This window comes from Triticum aestivum, chromosome 5B (genome assembly GCF_018294505.1).
Source record: "Triticum aestivum cultivar Chinese Spring chromosome 5B, IWGSC CS RefSeq v2.1, whole genome shotgun sequence".
Lineage (NCBI taxonomy): Eukaryota > Viridiplantae > Streptophyta > Magnoliopsida > Poales > Poaceae > Triticum > Triticum aestivum.
This window is the reverse complement of record NC_057807.1, coordinates 84,427,211-84,442,959: the sequence shown is the minus strand read 5'-3', so window position 1 is coordinate 84,442,959 and position 15,749 is coordinate 84,427,211. Positions and strand designations below refer to the sequence as shown.

The window sequence follows — 15,749 nt, the reverse complement described above, 5'->3', positions numbered from 1 at the left end:
ATAGGACATTATCCATTGTTAGGGAACGGTTGTAATGGTAGTGAGAATGTAGAATCGTCTTTGGAGCGGACCTGGGAGTGGCAAGCATAAGGGACGAAGACGGGGAAACATGTCGGATGCGATCATACAAGCACTAAAGCACCGGATCCCATCAGAACTCCAAAGTTAAGCGTGCTTAGGCGAGAGTAGTATTAGGATGGGTGACCTCCTGGGAAGTCCTCGTGTTGCATTCCCTTTTTAATTATTTTTTGCGCCTTGTGACAAACATATCACACGTGCGCGATATATATTAATCCCGTTATATTATTTTTGACGTTTGCGATATGTTTAAGCTCGATGCTCATTGGTCGCGCGTCTTGGGGCGGCTTTGTGGCACTATGGAAGGAGGGGTGGAAACCGTGGAAAACTCGTCTCCGTGATTGAGCGGGAGAGTAAGTAGTATAGGACATTATCCATTGTTAGGGAACGGTTGTAATGGTAGTGAGAATGTAGAATCGTCTTTGGAGCGGACCTGGGAGTGGCAAGCATAAGGGACGAAGACGGGGAAACATGTCGGATGCGATCATACCAGCACTAAAGCACTGGATCCCATCAGAAATCCGAAGTTAAGCGTGCTTGGGCGAGAGTAGTACTAGGATGGGTGACCTCCAGGGAAGTCCTCATGTTGCATTCCCTTTTTAATTATTTTTTGCGCCTTGTGACAAACATATCGCACGTGCGCGATATATATTAATCCCGTTATATTATTTTTGACGTTTGCGATATGTTTAAGCTCGGTGCTCATTGCTCGCGCGTCTTGGGGCGGCTTTGTAGTGCGAAGAGCGCGTTCTGAAAGGGGTGGAAAAAACTCGTGTTGCTGCGGTATGGAGGGAGGGGTGGAAACCGTGGAAAACTCGTCTCCGTGATTGAGCGGGAGAGTAAGTAGTATAGGACATTATCCATTGTTAGGGAACGGTTGTAATGGTAGTGAGAATGTAGAATCGTCTTTGGAGCGGACCTGGGAGTGGCAAGCATAAGGGACGAAGACGGGGAAACATGTCAGATGCGATCATACCAGCACTAAAGCACTGGATCCCATCAGAAATCCGAAGTTAAGCGTGCTTGGGCGAGAGTAGTACTAGGATGGGTGACCTCTAGGGAAGTCCTCATGTTGCATTCCCTTTTTAATTATTTTTTGCGCCTTGTGACAAACATATCGCACGTGCGCGATATATATTAATCCCGTTATATTATTTTTGACGTTTGCGATATGTTTAAGCTCGGTGCTCATTGCTCGCGCGTCTTGGGGCGGCTTTGTAGTGCGAAGAGCGCGTTCTGAAAGGGGTGGAAAAAACTCGTGTTGCTGCGGTATGGAGGGAGGGGTGGAAACCGTGGAAAACTCGTCTCCGTGATTGAGCGGGAGAGTAAGTAGTATAGGACATTATCCATTGTTAGGGAACGGTTGTAATGGTAGTGACAATGTAGAATCGTCTTTGGAGCGGACCTGGGAGTGGCAAGCATAAGGGACGAAGACGGGCAAACATGTTGGATGCGATCATACCAGCACTAAAGCACCGGATCCCATCAGAACTCCGAAGTTAAGCGTGCTTAGGCGAGAGTAGTACTAGGATGGGTGACCTCCTGGGAAGTCCTCGTGTTGCATTCCCTTTTTAAATATTTTTTGCGCCTTGTGACAAACATATCGCACGTGCGCGATATATATTAATCCTGTTATATTATTTTTGACGTTTGCGATATGTTTAAGCTCGATGCTCATTGGTCGCGCGTCTTGGGGCGACTTTGTGGCGCTATGGAAGGAGGGGTGGAAACCGTGGAAAACTCGTCTCCGTGATTGAGCGGGAGAGTAAGTAGTATAGGACATTATCCATTATTAGGGAACGGTTGTAATGGTAGAGAGAATGTAGAATCGTCTTTGAAGCGGACCTGGGAGTGGCAAGCATAAGGGACGAAGACGGGGAAACATGTCGGATGCGATCATACCAGCACTAAAGCACCGGATCCCATCAGAACTCTGAAGTTAAGCGTGCTTGGGCGAGAGTAGTACTAGGATGGGTGACCTCCTTGGAAGTCCTCGTGTTTCATTCCCTTCTTAATTATTTTTTGCGCCTTGTGACAAACATATCTCACGTGCGCGATATATATTAATCCCTTTATATTATTTTTGACGTTTGCGATATGTTTAAGCTCGATGCTCATTGGTCGCGCGTCTTGGGGCGGCTTTGTGGCGCTATGGAAGGAGGGGGGGAAACCGTGGAAAACTCGTCTCCGTGATTGAGCGGGAGAGTAAGTAGTATAGGACATTATCCATTGTTAGGGAACGGTTGTAATGGTAGTGAGAATGTAGAATCGTCTTTGGAACGGACCTGGGAGTGGCAAGCATAAGGGACGAAGACGGGGAAACATGTCGGATGCGATCATACCAGCACTAAAGCACCAGATCCCATCAGAACTCCGAAGTTAAGCGTGCTTGGGCGAGAGTAGTACTAGGATGGGTGACCTCCAGGGAAGTCCTCGTGTTGCATTCCCTTTTTAATTATTTTTTGCGCCTTGTGACAAACATATCGCACGTGCGCGATATATATTAATCCCGTTATATTATTTTTGACGTTTGCGATATGTTTAAGCTCGATGCTCATTGCTCGCGCGTCTTGGGGCGGCTTTCTGGTGCGAAGAGCGCGTTCCGAAAGGGGTGGAAAAAACTCGTGTTGCTGCGGTATGGAGGGAGGGGTGGAAACCGTGGAAAACTCGTCTCCGTGATTGAGCGGGAGAGTAAGTAGTATAGGACATTATCCATTGTTAGGGAACGGTTGTAATGGTAGTGAGAATGTAGAATCGTCTTTGGAGCGGACCTGGGAGTGGCAAGCATAAGGGACGAAGATGGGGAAACATGTCGAATGCGATCATACCAGCACTAAAGCACCGGATCCCATCAGAACTCCGAAGTTAAGCGTGCTTGGGCGAGAGTAGTACTAGGATGGGTGACCTCCTATCCTCGTGTTGCATTCCCTTTTTAGTTATTTTTTACGCCTTGTGACAAACATATCGCACGTGCGCGATATATATTAATCCTGTTATATTATTTTTGACATTTGCAATATCTTTAAGCTCGATGCTCATTGCTCGCGCGTCTTGGGCCGGCTTTGTGGCGCGAAGAGCGCGTTCGTAAAGGGGTGGAAAAAACTCGTGTTGCTGCGGTATGGAGGGAGGGGTGGAAACGGTGGAAAACTCGTCTCCGTGATTGAGCGGGAGAGTAAGTAGTATAGGACATTATCCATTGTTAGGGAACGGTTGTAATGGTAGTGAGAATGTAGAATCGTCTTTGGAGCGGACCTAGGAGTGGCAAGCATAATGGATGAAGACGGGGAAACATGTTGGATGCGATCATACCAGCACTAAAGCACCGGATCCCATCAGAACTCCGAAGTTAAGCGTGCTTGGGCGAGAGTAGTACTAGGATGGGTGACCTCCTGGGAAGTCCTAGTGTTGCATTCCCTTATTAATTATTTTTTGCGCCTTGTGACAAACATATCGCACGTGCGCGATATATATTAATCCCGTTATATTATTTTTGACGTTTACGATATGTTTAAGCTCGATGCTCATTGCTCGCGCGTCTTGGGGCGGCTTTATGGTGCGAAGAGCGCGTTCTGAAAGGGGTGGAAAAAACTCATGTTGCTGCGGTATGGAGGGAGGGGTGGAAACCGTGGAAAACTCGTCTCCGTGATTGAGCGGGAGAGTAAGTAGTATAGGACATTATCCATTGTTAGGGAACGGTTGTAATGGTAGTGAGAATGTAGAATCGTCTTTGGAGCGGACCTGGGAGTGGCAAGCATAAGGGACGAAGACGGGGAAACACGTCGGATGCGATCATACCAGCACTAAAGCACCGGATCCCATCAGAACTCCGAAGTTAAGCGTGCTTGGGCGAGAGTAGTACTAGGATGGGTGACCTCCTGGGAAGTCCTCGTGTTGCATTCCTTTTATAATTATTTTTTGCGCCTTGTGACAAACATGTCGCACGTGCGCGATATATATTAATCCCGTTATATTATGTTTGACGTTTGCGATATGTTTAAGCTCGATGCTCATTGCTCGCGCGTCTTGGGGCGGCTTTGTGGCGCGAAGAGCGCGTTCTGAAAGGGGTGGAAAAAACTCGTGTTGCTGCGGTATGGAGGGAGGGGTGGAAACCGTGGAAAACTCGTCTCCATGATTGAGCGGGAGAGTAAGTAGTATAGGACATTATCCATTGTTAGGGAACGGTTGTAATGGTAGTGAGAATGTAGAATCGTCTTTGGAGCGGACCTGGGAGTGGCAAGCATAAGGGACGAAGACGGGGAAACATGTTGGATGCGATCATACCAACACTAAAGCACCGGATCACATCAGAACTCCGAAGTTAAGCGTGCTTGGGTGAGAGTAGTAGTAGGATGGGTGACCTCCTGGGAAGTCCTCGTGTTGTATTCCCTTTTTAATTATTTTTTGCGCCTTGTGGCAAACATATCGCACGTGCGCGATATATATTAATCCCGTTATATTATTTTTGACGTTTGCGATATGTTTAAGCTCGATGCTCATTGCTCGCGCGTCTTGGGGCGGCTTTGTGGCGCGAAGAGCGCGTTCTGAAAGGGGTGGAAAAAAGTCGTGCTACTGCGGTATGGAGGGAGGGGTGGAAACCGTGGAAAATTCGTCTCCGTGATTGAGCAGGAGAGTAAGTAGTGGAAAATTCGTCTCCGTGATTGAGCAGGAGAGTAAGTAGTATAGGACATTATTCATTGTTAGGGAACGGTTGTAATGGTAGTGAGAATGTAGAATCGTCTTTGGAGCGGACCTGGGAGTGGCAAGCATAAGGGACGAAGACGGGGATATATGTCGGATGCGATCATACCAGCACTAAAGCACCGGATCCCATCAGAACTCCGAAGTTAAGCGTGCTTGGGCGAGAGTAGAACTAGGATGGGTGACCTCCTGGGAAGTCCTTGTGTTGCATTCCCTTTTTAATTATTTTTTGCGCCTTGTTACAAACATATCGCACGTGCGCGATATATATTAATCCCGTTATATTATTTTTGACGTTTGCGATATGTTTAAGCTCGATGCTCATTGCTCGCGCGTCTTGGGGCGGCTTTGTGGCGCTATGGAAGGAGGGGTGGAAACCGTGGAAAACTCGTCTCCGTGATTGAGCGGGAGAGTAAGTAGTATAGGACATTATCCATTGTTAGGGAACGGTTGTAATGGTAGTGAGAATGTAGAATCGTCTTTGGAGCGGACCTGGGAGTGGCAAGCATAAGGGACGAAGACGGGGAAACATGTCGGACGCGATCATACCAGCACTAAAGCACCGGATCCCATCAGAACTCCGAAGTTAAGCGTGCTTGGGCGAGAGTATTACTAGGATGGGTGACCTCCAGGGAAGTCCTCGTGTTACATTCCCTTTTTAATTATTTTTTGCGCCTTGTGACAAACATATCGCACGTGTGCGATATATATTAATCCCGTTATATTATTTTTGACGTTTGCGATATGTTTAAGCTCGATGCTCATTGCTCGCGCGTATTGGGGCTGCTTTGTGGTGCGAAGAGCGCGTTCTGAAACGGGTGGAGAAAACTCGTGTTGCTGCGGTATGGAGGGAGGGGTGGAAACCGTGGAAAACTCGTCTCCGTGATTGAGCGGGAGAGTAAGTAGTATAGGACATTATCCATTGTTAGGGAACGGTTGTAATGGTAGTGACAATGTAGAATCGTCTTTGGAGCGGACCTGGGAGTGGCAAGCATAAGGGACGAAGACGGGGAAACATGTCGGATGCGATCATACCAGCACTAAAGCATCGGATCCCATCAGAACTCCGAAGTTAAGCGTGCTTGGGCGAGAGTAGTACTAGGATGGGTGACCTCCTGTCCTCGTGTTGCATTCCCTTTTTAATTATTTTTTGCACCTTGTGACAAACATATCGCACGTGCGCGATATATATTAATCCCGTTATATTATTTTTGACATTTGCGATATGTTTAAGCTCGATGCTCATTGCTCGCGCGTCTTGGGCCGGCTTTGTGGCGCGAAGAGCGCGTTCTTAAAGGGGTGGAAAAAACTCGTGTTGCTGCGGTATGGAGGGAGGGGTGGAAACGGTGGAAAACTCGTCTCCGTGATTGAGCGGGAGAGTAAGTAGTATAGGACATTATCCATTGTTAGGGAATGGTTGTAATGGTAGTGAGAATGTAGAATCGTCTTTGGAGCGGAACTAGGAGTGGCAAGCATAAGGGACGAAGACGGAGAAACATGTTGGATGCGATCATACCAGCACTAAAGCACCGGATCCCATCAGAACTCCGAAGTTAAGCATGCTTGGGCGAGAGTAGTACTAGGATGGTTGACCTCCTGGGAAGTCCTCATGTTGCATTCCCTTTTTAATTATTTTTTGCGCCTTGTGACAAACATATCGCACGTGCGCGATATATATTAATCCCGTTATATTATTTTTGACGTTTGCGATATGTTTAAGCTCGATGCTCATTGCTCGCGCGTCTTGGGGCGGCTTTGTGGTGCGAAGAGCGCGTTCTGAAAGGGGTGGAAAAAACTCGTGTTGCTGCGGTATGGAGGGAGGGGTGGAAACCGTGGAAAACACGTCTCCGTGATTGAGCGGGAGAGTAAGTAGTATAGGACATTATCCATTGTTAGGGAACGGTTGTAATGGTAGTGAGAATGTAGAATCGTCTTTGGATCGGACCTGGGAGTGCCAAGCATAAGGGACGAAGACGGGGAAACATGTCGGATGCGATCGTACCAGCACTAAAGCACCGGATCCCATCAGAACTCCGAAGTTAAGCCTGCTTGGGCGAGAGTAGTACTAGGATGGGTGACCTCCTGGGAAGTGCTCGTGTTGCATTCCCTTTTTAATTATTTTTTGCGCCTTGTGACAAACATATCGCACGTGCACGATATATATTAATCCCCTTATATTATTTTTGACGTTTGCGATATGTTTAAGCTCGATGCTCATTGGTCGCGCGTCTTGGGGCGGCTTTGTGGCGCTATGGAAGGAGGGGTGGAAACCGTGGAAAACGCGTCTCCGTGATTGAGCGGGAGAGTAAGTAGTATAGGACATTATCCATTGTTAGGGAACGGTTGTAATGGTAGTGAGAATGTAGAATCGTCTTTGGAGCGGACCTGGGAGTGGCAAGCATAAGGGACGAAGACGGGGAAACATGTCGGATGCGATCATACAAGCACTAAAGCACCGGATCCCATCAGAACTTTGAAGTTAAGCGTGCTTGGGCGAGAGTAGTACTAGGATGGGTGACCTCCAGGGAAGTCCTCGTGTTACATTCCCTTTTTAATTATTTTTTGTGCCTTGTGACAAACATATCGCACGTGCGCGATATGTATTAATCCCGTTAAATTATTTTTGACGTTTGCGATATGTTTAAGCTCGATGCTCATTGCTCGCGCATCTTGGGGCGGCTTTGTGGTGCGAAGAGCGCGTTCTGAAAGGGGTGGAGAAAACTCGTGTTGCTGCGGTATGGAGGGAGGGGTGGAAACCGTGGAAAACTCGTCTCCGTGATTGAGCGGGAGAGTAAGTAGTATAGGACATTATCCATTGTTAGGGAACGGTTGTAATGGTAGTGAGAATGTAGAATCGTCTTTGGAGCGGACCTGGGAGTGGCAATCATAAGGGACGAAGACGGGGAAACATGTCGGATGCGATCATACCAGCACTAAAGCACCGGATCCCATCAGAACTCCGAAGTTAAGCGTGCTTGGGCGAGAGTAGTACTAGGATGGGTGACCTCCTGTCCTCGTGTTGCATTCCCTTTTTAATTATTTTTTGCGCCTTGTGACAAACATATCGCACGTGCGCGATATATATTAATCCCGTTATATTATTTTTGACATTTGCGATATGTTTAAGCTCGATGCTCATTGCTCGCGCGTCTTGGGCCAGCTTGTAGCGCGTAGAGCGCGTTCTTAAAGGGGTGGAAAAAACTCGTGTTGCTGCGATATGGAGGGAGGAGTGGAAATGGTGGAAAACTCGTCTCCGTGATTGAGCGGGAGAGTAAGTAGTATAGGACATTATCCATTGTTAGGGAACGGTTGTAATGGTAGTGAGAATGTAGAATCGTCTTTGGAGCGGACCTGGGAGTGGCAAGGATAAGGGACGAAGACGGGGAAACATGTTGGATGTGATCATACCAGCACTAAAGCACCGGATCCCATCAGAACTCCGAAGTTAAGCGTGCTTGGGCGAGAGTAGTACTAGGATGGGTGACCTCCTGGGAAGTCCTCGTGTTGCATTCCCTTTTTAATTATTTTTTGCGCCTTGTGACAAACATATCGCACGTGCGCGATATATATTAATCCCGTTATATTATTTTTGACGTTTGCGATATGTTTAAGCTCGATGCTCATTGCTCGCGCGTCTTGGGGCGGCTTTGTGGTGTGAAGAGCGCGTTCTGAAAGGGGTGGAAAAAACTCGTGTTGCTGCGGTATGGAGGGAGGGGTGGAAACCGTGGAAAACTCGTCTCCGTGATTGAGCGGGAGAGTAAGTAGTATAGGACATTATCCATTGTTAGGGAACGGTTGTAATGGTAGTGAGAATGTAGAATCGTCTTTGGAGCGGACCTGGGAGTGGCAAGCATAAGGGACGAAGACGGGGAAACATGTCGGATGCGATCATACCATCACTAAAGCACCGGATCCCATCAGAACTCCGAAGTTAAGCGTGCTTGGGCGAGAGTAGTACTAGGATGGGTGACCTCCTGGGAAGTCCTCGTGTTGCATTCCTTTTATAATTATTTTTTGCGCCTTGTGACAAACATGTCGCACGTGCGCGATATATATTAATCCCGTTATATTATGTTTGACGTTTGCGATATGTTTAAGCTCGATGCTCATTGCTCGCGCGTCTTGGGGCGGCTTTGTGGCGCGAAGAGCGCGTTCTGAAAGGGGTGGAAAAAACTCGTGTTGCTGCGGTATGGAGGGAGGGGTGGAAACCGTGGAAAACTCGTCTCCGTGATTGAGCGGGAGAGTAAGTAGTATAGGACATTATCCATTGTTAGGGAACGGTTGTAATGGTAGTGAGAATGTAGAATCGTCTTTGGAGCGGACCTGGGAGTGGCAAGCATAAGGGACGAAGACGGGGAAACATGTTGGATGCGATCATACCAACACTAAAGCACCGGATCCCATCAGAACTCCGAAGTTAAGCGTGCTTGGGCGAGATTAGTAGTAGGATGGGTGACCTCCTGGGAAGTCCTCGTGTTGCATTCCCTTTTTAATTATTTTTTGCGCCTTGTGGCAAACATATCGCACGTGCGCGATATATATTAATCCCGTTATATTATTTTTGACGTTTGCGATATGTTTAAGCTCGATGCTCATTGCTCGCGCGTCTTGGGGCGGCTTTGTGGTGCGAAGAGCGCGTTCTGAAAGGGGTGGAAAAAAGTCGTGCTACTGCGGTATGGAGGGAGGGGTGGAAACCGTGGAAAATTCGTCTCCGTGATTGAGCAGGAGAGTAAGTAGTGGAAAATTCGTCTCCGTGATTGAGCAGGAGAGTAAGTAGTATAGGACATTATTCATTGTTAGGGAACGGTTGTAATGGTAGTGAGAATGTAGAATCGTCTTTGGAGCGGACCTGGGAGTGGCAAGCATAAGGGACGAAGACGGGGATATATGTCGGATGCGATCATACCAGCACTAAAGCACCGGATCCCATCAGAACTCCGAAGTTAAGCGTGCTTGGGCGAGAGTAGAACTAGGATGGGTGACCTCCTGGGAAGTCCTTGTGTTGCATTCCCTTTTAATTATTTTTTGCGCCTTGTTACAAACATATCGCACGTGCGCGATATATATTAATCCCGTTATATTATTTTTGACGTTTGCGATATGTTTAAGCTCGATGCTCATTGCTCGCGCGTCTTGGGGCGGCTTTGTGGCGCTATGGAAGGAGGGGTGGAAACCGTGGAAAACTCGTCTCCGTGATTGAGCGGGAGAGTAAGTAGTATAGGACATTATCCATTGTTAGGGAACGGTTGTAATGGTAGTGAGAATGTAGAATCGTCTTTGGAGCGGACCTGGGAGTGGCAAGCATAAGGGACGAAGACGGGGAAACATGTCGGACGCGATCATACCAGCACTAAAGCACCGGATCCCATCAGAACTCCGAAGTTAAGCGTGCTTGGGCGAGAGTATTACTAGGATGGGTGACCTCCAGGGAAGTCCTCGTGTTACATTCCCTTTTTAATTATTTTTTGCGCCTTGTGACAAACATATCGCACGTGCGCGATATATATTAATCCCGTTATATTATTTTTGATGTTTGCGATATGTTTAAGCTCGATGCTCATTGCTCGCGCGTATTGGGGCTGCTTTGTGGTGCGAAGAGCGCGTTCTGAAATGGGTGGAGAAAACTCGTGTTGCTGCGGTATGGAGGGAGGGGTGGAAACCGTGGAAAACTCGTCTCCGTGATTGAGCGGGAGAGTAAGTAGTATAGGACATTATCCATTGTTAGGGAACGGTTGTAATGGTAGTGACAATGTAGAATCGTCTTTGGAGCGGACCTGGGAGTGGCAAGCATAAGGGACGAAGACGGGGAAACATGTCGGATGCGATCATACCAGCACTAAAGCATCGGATCCCATCAGAACTCCGAAGTTAAGCGTGCTTGGGCGAGAGTAGTACTAGGATGGGTGACCTCCTGTCCTCGTGTTGCATTCCCTTTTTAATTATTTTTTGCGCCTTGTGACAAACATATCGCACGTGCGCGATATATATTAATCCCGTTATATTATTTTTGACATTTGCGATATGTTTAAGCTCGATGCTCATTGCTCGCGCGTCTTGGGGCGGCTTTGTGGCGCTATGGAAGGAGGGGTGGAAACCGTGGAAAACTCGTCTCCGTGATTGAGCGGGAGAGTAAGTAGTATAGGACATTATCCATTGTTAGGGAACGGTTGTAATGGTAGTGAGAATGTAGAATCGTCTTTGGAGCGGACCTGGGAGTGGCAAGCATAAGGGACGAAGACGGGGAAACATGTCGGACGCGATCATACCAGCACTAAAGCACCGGATCCCATCAGAACTCCGAAGTTAAGCGTGCTTGGGCGAGAGTATTACTAGGATGGGTGACCTCCAGGGAAGTCCTCGTGTTACATTCCCTTTTTAATTATTTTTTGCGCCTTGTGACAAACATATCGCACGTGCGCGATATATATTAATCCCGTTATATTATTTTTGACGTTTGCGATATGTTTAAGCTCGATGCTCATTGCTCGCGCGTATTGGGGCTGCTTTGTGGTGCGAAGAGCGCGTTCTGAAATGGGTGGAGAAAACTCGTGTTGCTGCGGTATGGAGGGAGGGGTGGAAACCGTGGAAAACTCGTCTCCGTGATTGAGCGGGAGAGTAAGTAGTATAGGACATTATCCATTGTTAGGGAACGGTTGTAATGGTAGTGACAATGTAGAATCGTCTTTGGAGCGGACCTGGGAGTGGCAAGCATAAGGGACGAAGACGGGGAAACATGTCGGATGCGATCATACCAGCACTAAAGCATCGGATCCCATCAGAACTCCGAAGTTAAGCGTGCTTGGGCGAGAGTAGTACTAGGATGGGTGACCTCCTGTCCTCGTGTTGCATTCCCTTTTTAATTATTTTTTGCACCTTGTGACAAACATATCGCACGTGCGCGATATATATTAATCCCGTTATATTATTTTTGACATTTGCGATATGTTTAAGCTCGATGCTCATTGCTCGCGCGTCTTGGGCCGGCTTTGTGGCGCGAAGAGCGCGTTCTTAAAGGGGTGGAAAAAACTCGTGTTGCTGCGGTATGGAGGGAGGGGTGGAAACGGTGGAAAACTCGTCTCCGTGATTGAGCGGGAGAGTAAGTAGTATAGGACATTATCCATTGTTAGGGAACGGTTGTAATGGTAGTGAGAATGTAGAATCGTCTTTGGAGCGGAACTAGGAGTGGCAAGCATAAGGGACGAAGACGGAGAAACATGTTGGATGCGATCATACCAGCACTAAAGCACCGGATCCCATCAGAACTCCGAAGTTAAGCATGCTTGGGCGAGAGTAGTACTAGGATGGTTGACCTCCTGGGAAGTCCTCATGTTGCATTCCCTTTTTAATTATTTTTTGCGCCTTGTGACAAACATATCGCACGTGCGCGATATATATTAATCCCGTTATATTATTTTTGACGTTTGCGATATGTTTAAGCTCGATGCTCATTGCTCGCGCGTCTTGGGGCGGCTTTGTGGTGCGAAGAGCGCGTTCTGAAAGGGGTGGAAAAAACTCGTGTTGCTGCGGTATGGAGGGAGGGGTGGAAACCGTGGAAAACACGTCTCCGTGATTGAGCGGGAGAGTAAGTAGTATAGGACATTATCCATTGTTAGGGAACGGTTGTAATGGTAGTGAGAATGTAGAATCGTCTTTGGATCGGACCTGGGAGTGCCGAGCATAAGGGACGAAGACGGGGAAACATGTCAGATGCGATCGTACCAGCACTAAAGCACCGGATCCCATCAGAACTCCGAAGTTAAGCCTGCTTGGGCGAGAGTAGTACTAGGATGGGTGACCTCCTGGGAAGTGCTCGTGTTGCATTCCCTTTTTAATTATTTTTTGCGCCTTGTGACAAACATATCGCACGTGCGCGATATATATTAATCCCCTTATATTATTTTTGACGTTTGCGATATGTTTAAGCTCGATGCTCATTGGTCGCGCGTCTTGGGGCGGCTTTGTGGCGCTATGGAAGGAGGGGTGGAAACCGTGGAAAACTCGTCTCCGTGATTGAGCGGGAGAGTAAGTAGTATAGGACATTATCCATTGTTAGGGAACGGTTGTAATGGTAGTGAGAATGTAGAATCGTCTTTGGAGCGGACCTGGGAGTGGCAAGCATAAGGGACGAAGATGGGGAAACATGTCGGATGCGATCATACAAGCACTAAAGCACCGGATCCCATCAGAACTCTGAAGTTAAGCGTGCTTGGGCGAGAGTAGTACTAGGATGGGTGACCTCCAGGGAAGTCCTCGTGTTACATTCCCTTTTTAATTATTTTTTGTGCCTTGTGACAAACATATCGCACCTGCGCGATATGTATTAATCCCGTTAAATTATTTTTGACGTTTGCGATATGTTTAAGCTCGATGCTCATTGCTCGCGCATCTTGGGGCGGCTTTGTGGTGCGAAGAGCGCGTTCTGAAAGGGGTGGAGAAAACTCGTGTTGCTGCGGTATGGAGGGAGGGGTGGAAACCGTGGAAAACTCGTCTCCGTGATTGAGCGGGAGAGTAAGTAGTATAGGACATTATCCATTGTTAGGGAACGGTTGTAATGGTAGTGAGAATGTAGAATCGTCTTTGGAGCGGACCTGGGAGTGGCAATCATAAGGGACGAAGACGGGGAAACATGTCGGATGCGATCATACCAGCACTAAAGCACCGGATCCCATCAGAACTCCGAAGTTAAGCGTGCTTGGGCGAGAGTAGTACTAGGATGGGTGACCTCCTGTCCTCGTGTTGCATTCCCTTTTTAATTATTTTTTGCGCCTTGTGACAAACATATCGCACGTGCGCGATATATATTAATCCCGTTATATTATTTTTGACATTTGCGATATGTTTAAGCTCGATGCTCATTGCTCGCGCGTCTTGGGCCGGCTTGTAGCGCGTAGAGCGCGTTCTTAAAGGGGTGGAAAAAACTCGTGTTGCTGCGATATGGAGGGAGGAGTGGAAATGGTGGAAAACTCGTCTCCGTGATTGAGCGGGAGAGTAAGTAGTATAGGACATTATCCATTGTTAGGGAACGGTTGTAATGGTAGTGAGAATGTAGAATCGTCTTTGGAGCGGACCTGGGAGTGGCAAGGATAAGGGACGAAGACGGGGAAACATGTTGGATGCGATCATACCAGCACTAAAGCACCGGATCCCATCAGAACTCCGAAGTTAAGCGTGCTTGGGCGAGAGTAGTACTAGGATGGGTGACCTCCTGGGAAGTCCTCGTGTTGCATTCCCTTTTTAATTATTTTTTGCGCCTTGTGACAAACATATCGCACGTGCGCGATATATATTAATCCCGTTATATTATTTTTGACGTTTGCGATATGTTTAAGCTCGATGCTCATTGCTCGCGCGTCTTGGGGCGGCTTTGTGGTGTGAAGAGCGCGTTCTGAAAGGGGTGGAAAAAACTCGTGTTGCTGCGGTATGCAGGGAGGGGTGGAAACCATGGAAAATTCGTCTCCGTGATTGAGCGGGAGAGTAAGTAGTATAGGACATTATCCATTGTTAGGCAACGGTTGTAATGGTAGTGAGAGTGTAGAATCGTCTTTGGAGCGGACCTGGGAGTGGCAAGCATAAGGGACAAAGACGGGGAAACATGTTGGATGCGATCACACCAGCACTAAAGCACCGTATCCCATCAGAACTCCGAAGTTAAGCGTGCTTGGGCGAGAGTAGTACTAGGATGGGTGACCTCCTGGGAAGTTCTTGTGTTGCATTCCCTTTTTAATTATTTTTTGCGCCTTGCGACAAACATATCGCACGTGCGCGATATATGTTAATCCCGTTATATTATTTTTGACGTTTGCGATATGTTTAAGCTCGATGCTCATTGCTCGCGCGTCTTGGGGCGGCTTTGTGGCGCGAAGAGCGCGTTCTTAAAGGGGTGGAAAAAACTCGTGCTGCAGCGGTATGGAGGGAGGGGTGGAAACCGTGGAAAACTCGTCTCCGTGATTGAGCGGGAGACTAAGTAGTATAGGACATTATCCATTGTTAGGGAACGGTTGTAATGGTAGTGAGAATGTAGAATCGTCTTTGGAGCGGACCTGGGAGTGGCAAGCATAAGGGACGAAGACGGGGAAACATGTTGGATGCGATCATACCAGCACTAAAGCACCGGATCCCATCAAAACTCCGAAGTTAAGCGTGCTTGGGCGAGAGTAGTAGTAGGATGGGTTACCGCCTGGGAAGTCCTCGTGTTGCATTCCCTTTTTAATTATTTTTTGCGCCTTGTGACAAACATATCGCACGTGCGCGATATATATTAATCCCGTTATATTATTTTTGATGTTTGCGATATGTTTAAGCTCGATGCTCATTGCTCGCGCGTCTTGAGGCGGCTTTGTGGCGCGAAGAGCGCGTTCTGAAAGGGGTAGAAAAAGTAGTGCTGCTGCGGTATGGAGGGAGGGGTGGAAACCGTGGAAAATTCGTCTCCGTGATTGAGCAGGAGAGTAAGTAGTATAGGACATTATCCATTGTTAGGGAACGGTTGTAATGGTAGTGAGAATATAGAATCGTCTTTGGAGCAGACCTGGGAGTGACAAGCATAAGGGACGAAGATGGGGAAACATGTTGGATGCGATCATACCAGCACTAAAGCACCGGATTCCATCAGAACTACGAAGTTAAGCATGCTTGGGCGAGAGTAGTACTAGGATGGGTGACCTCCTAGGAAGTCCTCGTGTTGCATTCCCTTTTTAATTATTTTTTGCGCCTTGTGACAAACATATCGCACGTGCGCGATATATATTAATCCCGTTATATTATTTTTGACGTTTGCGATATGTTTAAGCTCGATGCTCATTGCTCGCGTGTCTTGGGGCGGCTTTGTGGTGCGAAGAGCGCGTTCTGAAAGGGGTGGAAAAACTCGTGTTGCTGCGGTATGGAGGGAGGGGTGGAAACCGAGGAAAACTCGTCTTCGTGATTGAGCGGGAGAGTAAGTAGTATAGGACATTATTCATTGTTAGGGAACGGTTGTA

General features: G+C 47.8%; 33 non-coding genes across 33 annotated transcripts; all 33 read left to right on the top strand.

Annotated features, from left to right (window-relative positions):
* Positions 1-114: 114 nt before the first annotated feature.
* LOC123118633 (5S ribosomal RNA) lies at positions 115-233 on the top strand. Its single transcript, XR_006458180.1, has one exon. It is a non-coding gene; the product is annotated as a 5S ribosomal RNA (ribosomal RNA).
* A 321-nt stretch (positions 234-554) lies between these two features.
* LOC123118673 (5S ribosomal RNA) lies at positions 555-673 on the top strand. The gene has a single exon (XR_006458218.1). It is a non-coding gene; the product is annotated as a 5S ribosomal RNA (ribosomal RNA).
* A 367-nt stretch (positions 674-1,040) lies between these two features.
* LOC123118720 (5S ribosomal RNA) lies at positions 1,041-1,159 on the top strand. Its single transcript, XR_006458264.1, has one exon. It is a non-coding gene; the product is annotated as a 5S ribosomal RNA (ribosomal RNA).
* Positions 1,160-1,526: 367 nt separating this feature from the next.
* LOC123118407 (5S ribosomal RNA) lies at positions 1,527-1,645 on the top strand. Its single transcript, XR_006457950.1, has one exon. It is a non-coding gene; the product is annotated as a 5S ribosomal RNA (ribosomal RNA).
* Positions 1,646-1,966: 321 nt separating this feature from the next.
* LOC123118618 (5S ribosomal RNA) lies at positions 1,967-2,085 on the top strand. Its single transcript, XR_006458166.1, has one exon. It is a non-coding gene; the product is annotated as a 5S ribosomal RNA (ribosomal RNA).
* A 321-nt stretch (positions 2,086-2,406) lies between these two features.
* LOC123118441 (5S ribosomal RNA) lies at positions 2,407-2,525 on the top strand. Its single transcript, XR_006457983.1, has one exon. It is a non-coding gene; the product is annotated as a 5S ribosomal RNA (ribosomal RNA).
* Positions 2,526-2,892: 367 nt separating this feature from the next.
* Positions 2,893-3,006, top strand: LOC123118772 (5S ribosomal RNA). Its single transcript, XR_006458309.1, has one exon. It is a non-coding gene; the product is annotated as a 5S ribosomal RNA (ribosomal RNA).
* A 367-nt stretch (positions 3,007-3,373) lies between these two features.
* LOC123118392 (5S ribosomal RNA) lies at positions 3,374-3,492 on the top strand. Its single transcript, XR_006457935.1, has one exon. It is a non-coding gene; the product is annotated as a 5S ribosomal RNA (ribosomal RNA).
* A 367-nt stretch (positions 3,493-3,859) lies between these two features.
* On the top strand, positions 3,860-3,978 carry LOC123118386 (5S ribosomal RNA). The gene has a single exon (XR_006457929.1). It is a non-coding gene; the product is annotated as a 5S ribosomal RNA (ribosomal RNA).
* A 367-nt stretch (positions 3,979-4,345) lies between these two features.
* On the top strand, positions 4,346-4,464 carry LOC123118721 (5S ribosomal RNA). Its single transcript, XR_006458265.1, has one exon. It is a non-coding gene; the product is annotated as a 5S ribosomal RNA (ribosomal RNA).
* Positions 4,465-4,871: 407 nt separating this feature from the next.
* LOC123118538 (5S ribosomal RNA) lies at positions 4,872-4,990 on the top strand. The gene has a single exon (XR_006458087.1). It is a non-coding gene; the product is annotated as a 5S ribosomal RNA (ribosomal RNA).
* A 321-nt stretch (positions 4,991-5,311) lies between these two features.
* LOC123118680 (5S ribosomal RNA) lies at positions 5,312-5,430 on the top strand. Its single transcript, XR_006458225.1, has one exon. It is a non-coding gene; the product is annotated as a 5S ribosomal RNA (ribosomal RNA).
* A 367-nt stretch (positions 5,431-5,797) lies between these two features.
* Positions 5,798-5,911, top strand: LOC123118788 (5S ribosomal RNA). Its single transcript, XR_006458325.1, has one exon. It is a non-coding gene; the product is annotated as a 5S ribosomal RNA (ribosomal RNA).
* Positions 5,912-6,278: 367 nt separating this feature from the next.
* LOC123118630 (5S ribosomal RNA) lies at positions 6,279-6,397 on the top strand. Its single transcript, XR_006458177.1, has one exon. It is a non-coding gene; the product is annotated as a 5S ribosomal RNA (ribosomal RNA).
* A 367-nt stretch (positions 6,398-6,764) lies between these two features.
* Positions 6,765-6,883, top strand: LOC123118579 (5S ribosomal RNA). The gene has a single exon (XR_006458129.1). It is a non-coding gene; the product is annotated as a 5S ribosomal RNA (ribosomal RNA).
* A 321-nt stretch (positions 6,884-7,204) lies between these two features.
* Positions 7,205-7,323, top strand: LOC123118726 (5S ribosomal RNA). Its single transcript, XR_006458270.1, has one exon. It is a non-coding gene; the product is annotated as a 5S ribosomal RNA (ribosomal RNA).
* Positions 7,324-7,690: 367 nt separating this feature from the next.
* Positions 7,691-7,804, top strand: LOC123118775 (5S ribosomal RNA). Its single transcript, XR_006458312.1, has one exon. It is a non-coding gene; the product is annotated as a 5S ribosomal RNA (ribosomal RNA).
* A 366-nt stretch (positions 7,805-8,170) lies between these two features.
* On the top strand, positions 8,171-8,289 carry LOC123118808 (5S ribosomal RNA). The gene has a single exon (XR_006458331.1). It is a non-coding gene; the product is annotated as a 5S ribosomal RNA (ribosomal RNA).
* Positions 8,290-8,656: 367 nt separating this feature from the next.
* LOC123118442 (5S ribosomal RNA) lies at positions 8,657-8,775 on the top strand. Its single transcript, XR_006457984.1, has one exon. It is a non-coding gene; the product is annotated as a 5S ribosomal RNA (ribosomal RNA).
* Positions 8,776-9,142: 367 nt separating this feature from the next.
* Positions 9,143-9,261, top strand: LOC123118545 (5S ribosomal RNA). Its single transcript, XR_006458094.1, has one exon. It is a non-coding gene; the product is annotated as a 5S ribosomal RNA (ribosomal RNA).
* A 407-nt stretch (positions 9,262-9,668) lies between these two features.
* LOC123118537 (5S ribosomal RNA) lies at positions 9,669-9,787 on the top strand. The gene has a single exon (XR_006458086.1). It is a non-coding gene; the product is annotated as a 5S ribosomal RNA (ribosomal RNA).
* A 320-nt stretch (positions 9,788-10,107) lies between these two features.
* Positions 10,108-10,226, top strand: LOC123118679 (5S ribosomal RNA). The gene has a single exon (XR_006458224.1). It is a non-coding gene; the product is annotated as a 5S ribosomal RNA (ribosomal RNA).
* Positions 10,227-10,593: 367 nt separating this feature from the next.
* LOC123118787 (5S ribosomal RNA) lies at positions 10,594-10,707 on the top strand. Its single transcript, XR_006458323.1, has one exon. It is a non-coding gene; the product is annotated as a 5S ribosomal RNA (ribosomal RNA).
* Positions 10,708-11,028: 321 nt separating this feature from the next.
* LOC123118677 (5S ribosomal RNA) lies at positions 11,029-11,147 on the top strand. The gene has a single exon (XR_006458222.1). It is a non-coding gene; the product is annotated as a 5S ribosomal RNA (ribosomal RNA).
* Positions 11,148-11,514: 367 nt separating this feature from the next.
* LOC123118786 (5S ribosomal RNA) lies at positions 11,515-11,628 on the top strand. The gene has a single exon (XR_006458322.1). It is a non-coding gene; the product is annotated as a 5S ribosomal RNA (ribosomal RNA).
* A 367-nt stretch (positions 11,629-11,995) lies between these two features.
* Positions 11,996-12,114, top strand: LOC123118629 (5S ribosomal RNA). The gene has a single exon (XR_006458176.1). It is a non-coding gene; the product is annotated as a 5S ribosomal RNA (ribosomal RNA).
* Positions 12,115-12,481: 367 nt separating this feature from the next.
* Positions 12,482-12,600, top strand: LOC123118652 (5S ribosomal RNA). Its single transcript, XR_006458198.1, has one exon. It is a non-coding gene; the product is annotated as a 5S ribosomal RNA (ribosomal RNA).
* Positions 12,601-12,921: 321 nt separating this feature from the next.
* Positions 12,922-13,040, top strand: LOC123118687 (5S ribosomal RNA). Its single transcript, XR_006458232.1, has one exon. It is a non-coding gene; the product is annotated as a 5S ribosomal RNA (ribosomal RNA).
* Positions 13,041-13,407: 367 nt separating this feature from the next.
* Positions 13,408-13,521, top strand: LOC123118774 (5S ribosomal RNA). Its single transcript, XR_006458311.1, has one exon. It is a non-coding gene; the product is annotated as a 5S ribosomal RNA (ribosomal RNA).
* Positions 13,522-13,887: 366 nt separating this feature from the next.
* Positions 13,888-14,006, top strand: LOC123118375 (5S ribosomal RNA). Its single transcript, XR_006457918.1, has one exon. It is a non-coding gene; the product is annotated as a 5S ribosomal RNA (ribosomal RNA).
* Positions 14,007-14,373: 367 nt separating this feature from the next.
* On the top strand, positions 14,374-14,492 carry LOC123118590 (5S ribosomal RNA). Its single transcript, XR_006458139.1, has one exon. It is a non-coding gene; the product is annotated as a 5S ribosomal RNA (ribosomal RNA).
* Positions 14,493-14,859: 367 nt separating this feature from the next.
* LOC123118616 (5S ribosomal RNA) lies at positions 14,860-14,978 on the top strand. The gene has a single exon (XR_006458164.1). It is a non-coding gene; the product is annotated as a 5S ribosomal RNA (ribosomal RNA).
* Positions 14,979-15,344: 366 nt separating this feature from the next.
* On the top strand, positions 15,345-15,463 carry LOC123118701 (5S ribosomal RNA). Its single transcript, XR_006458246.1, has one exon. It is a non-coding gene; the product is annotated as a 5S ribosomal RNA (ribosomal RNA).
* Positions 15,464-15,749: the final 286 nt, after the last annotated feature.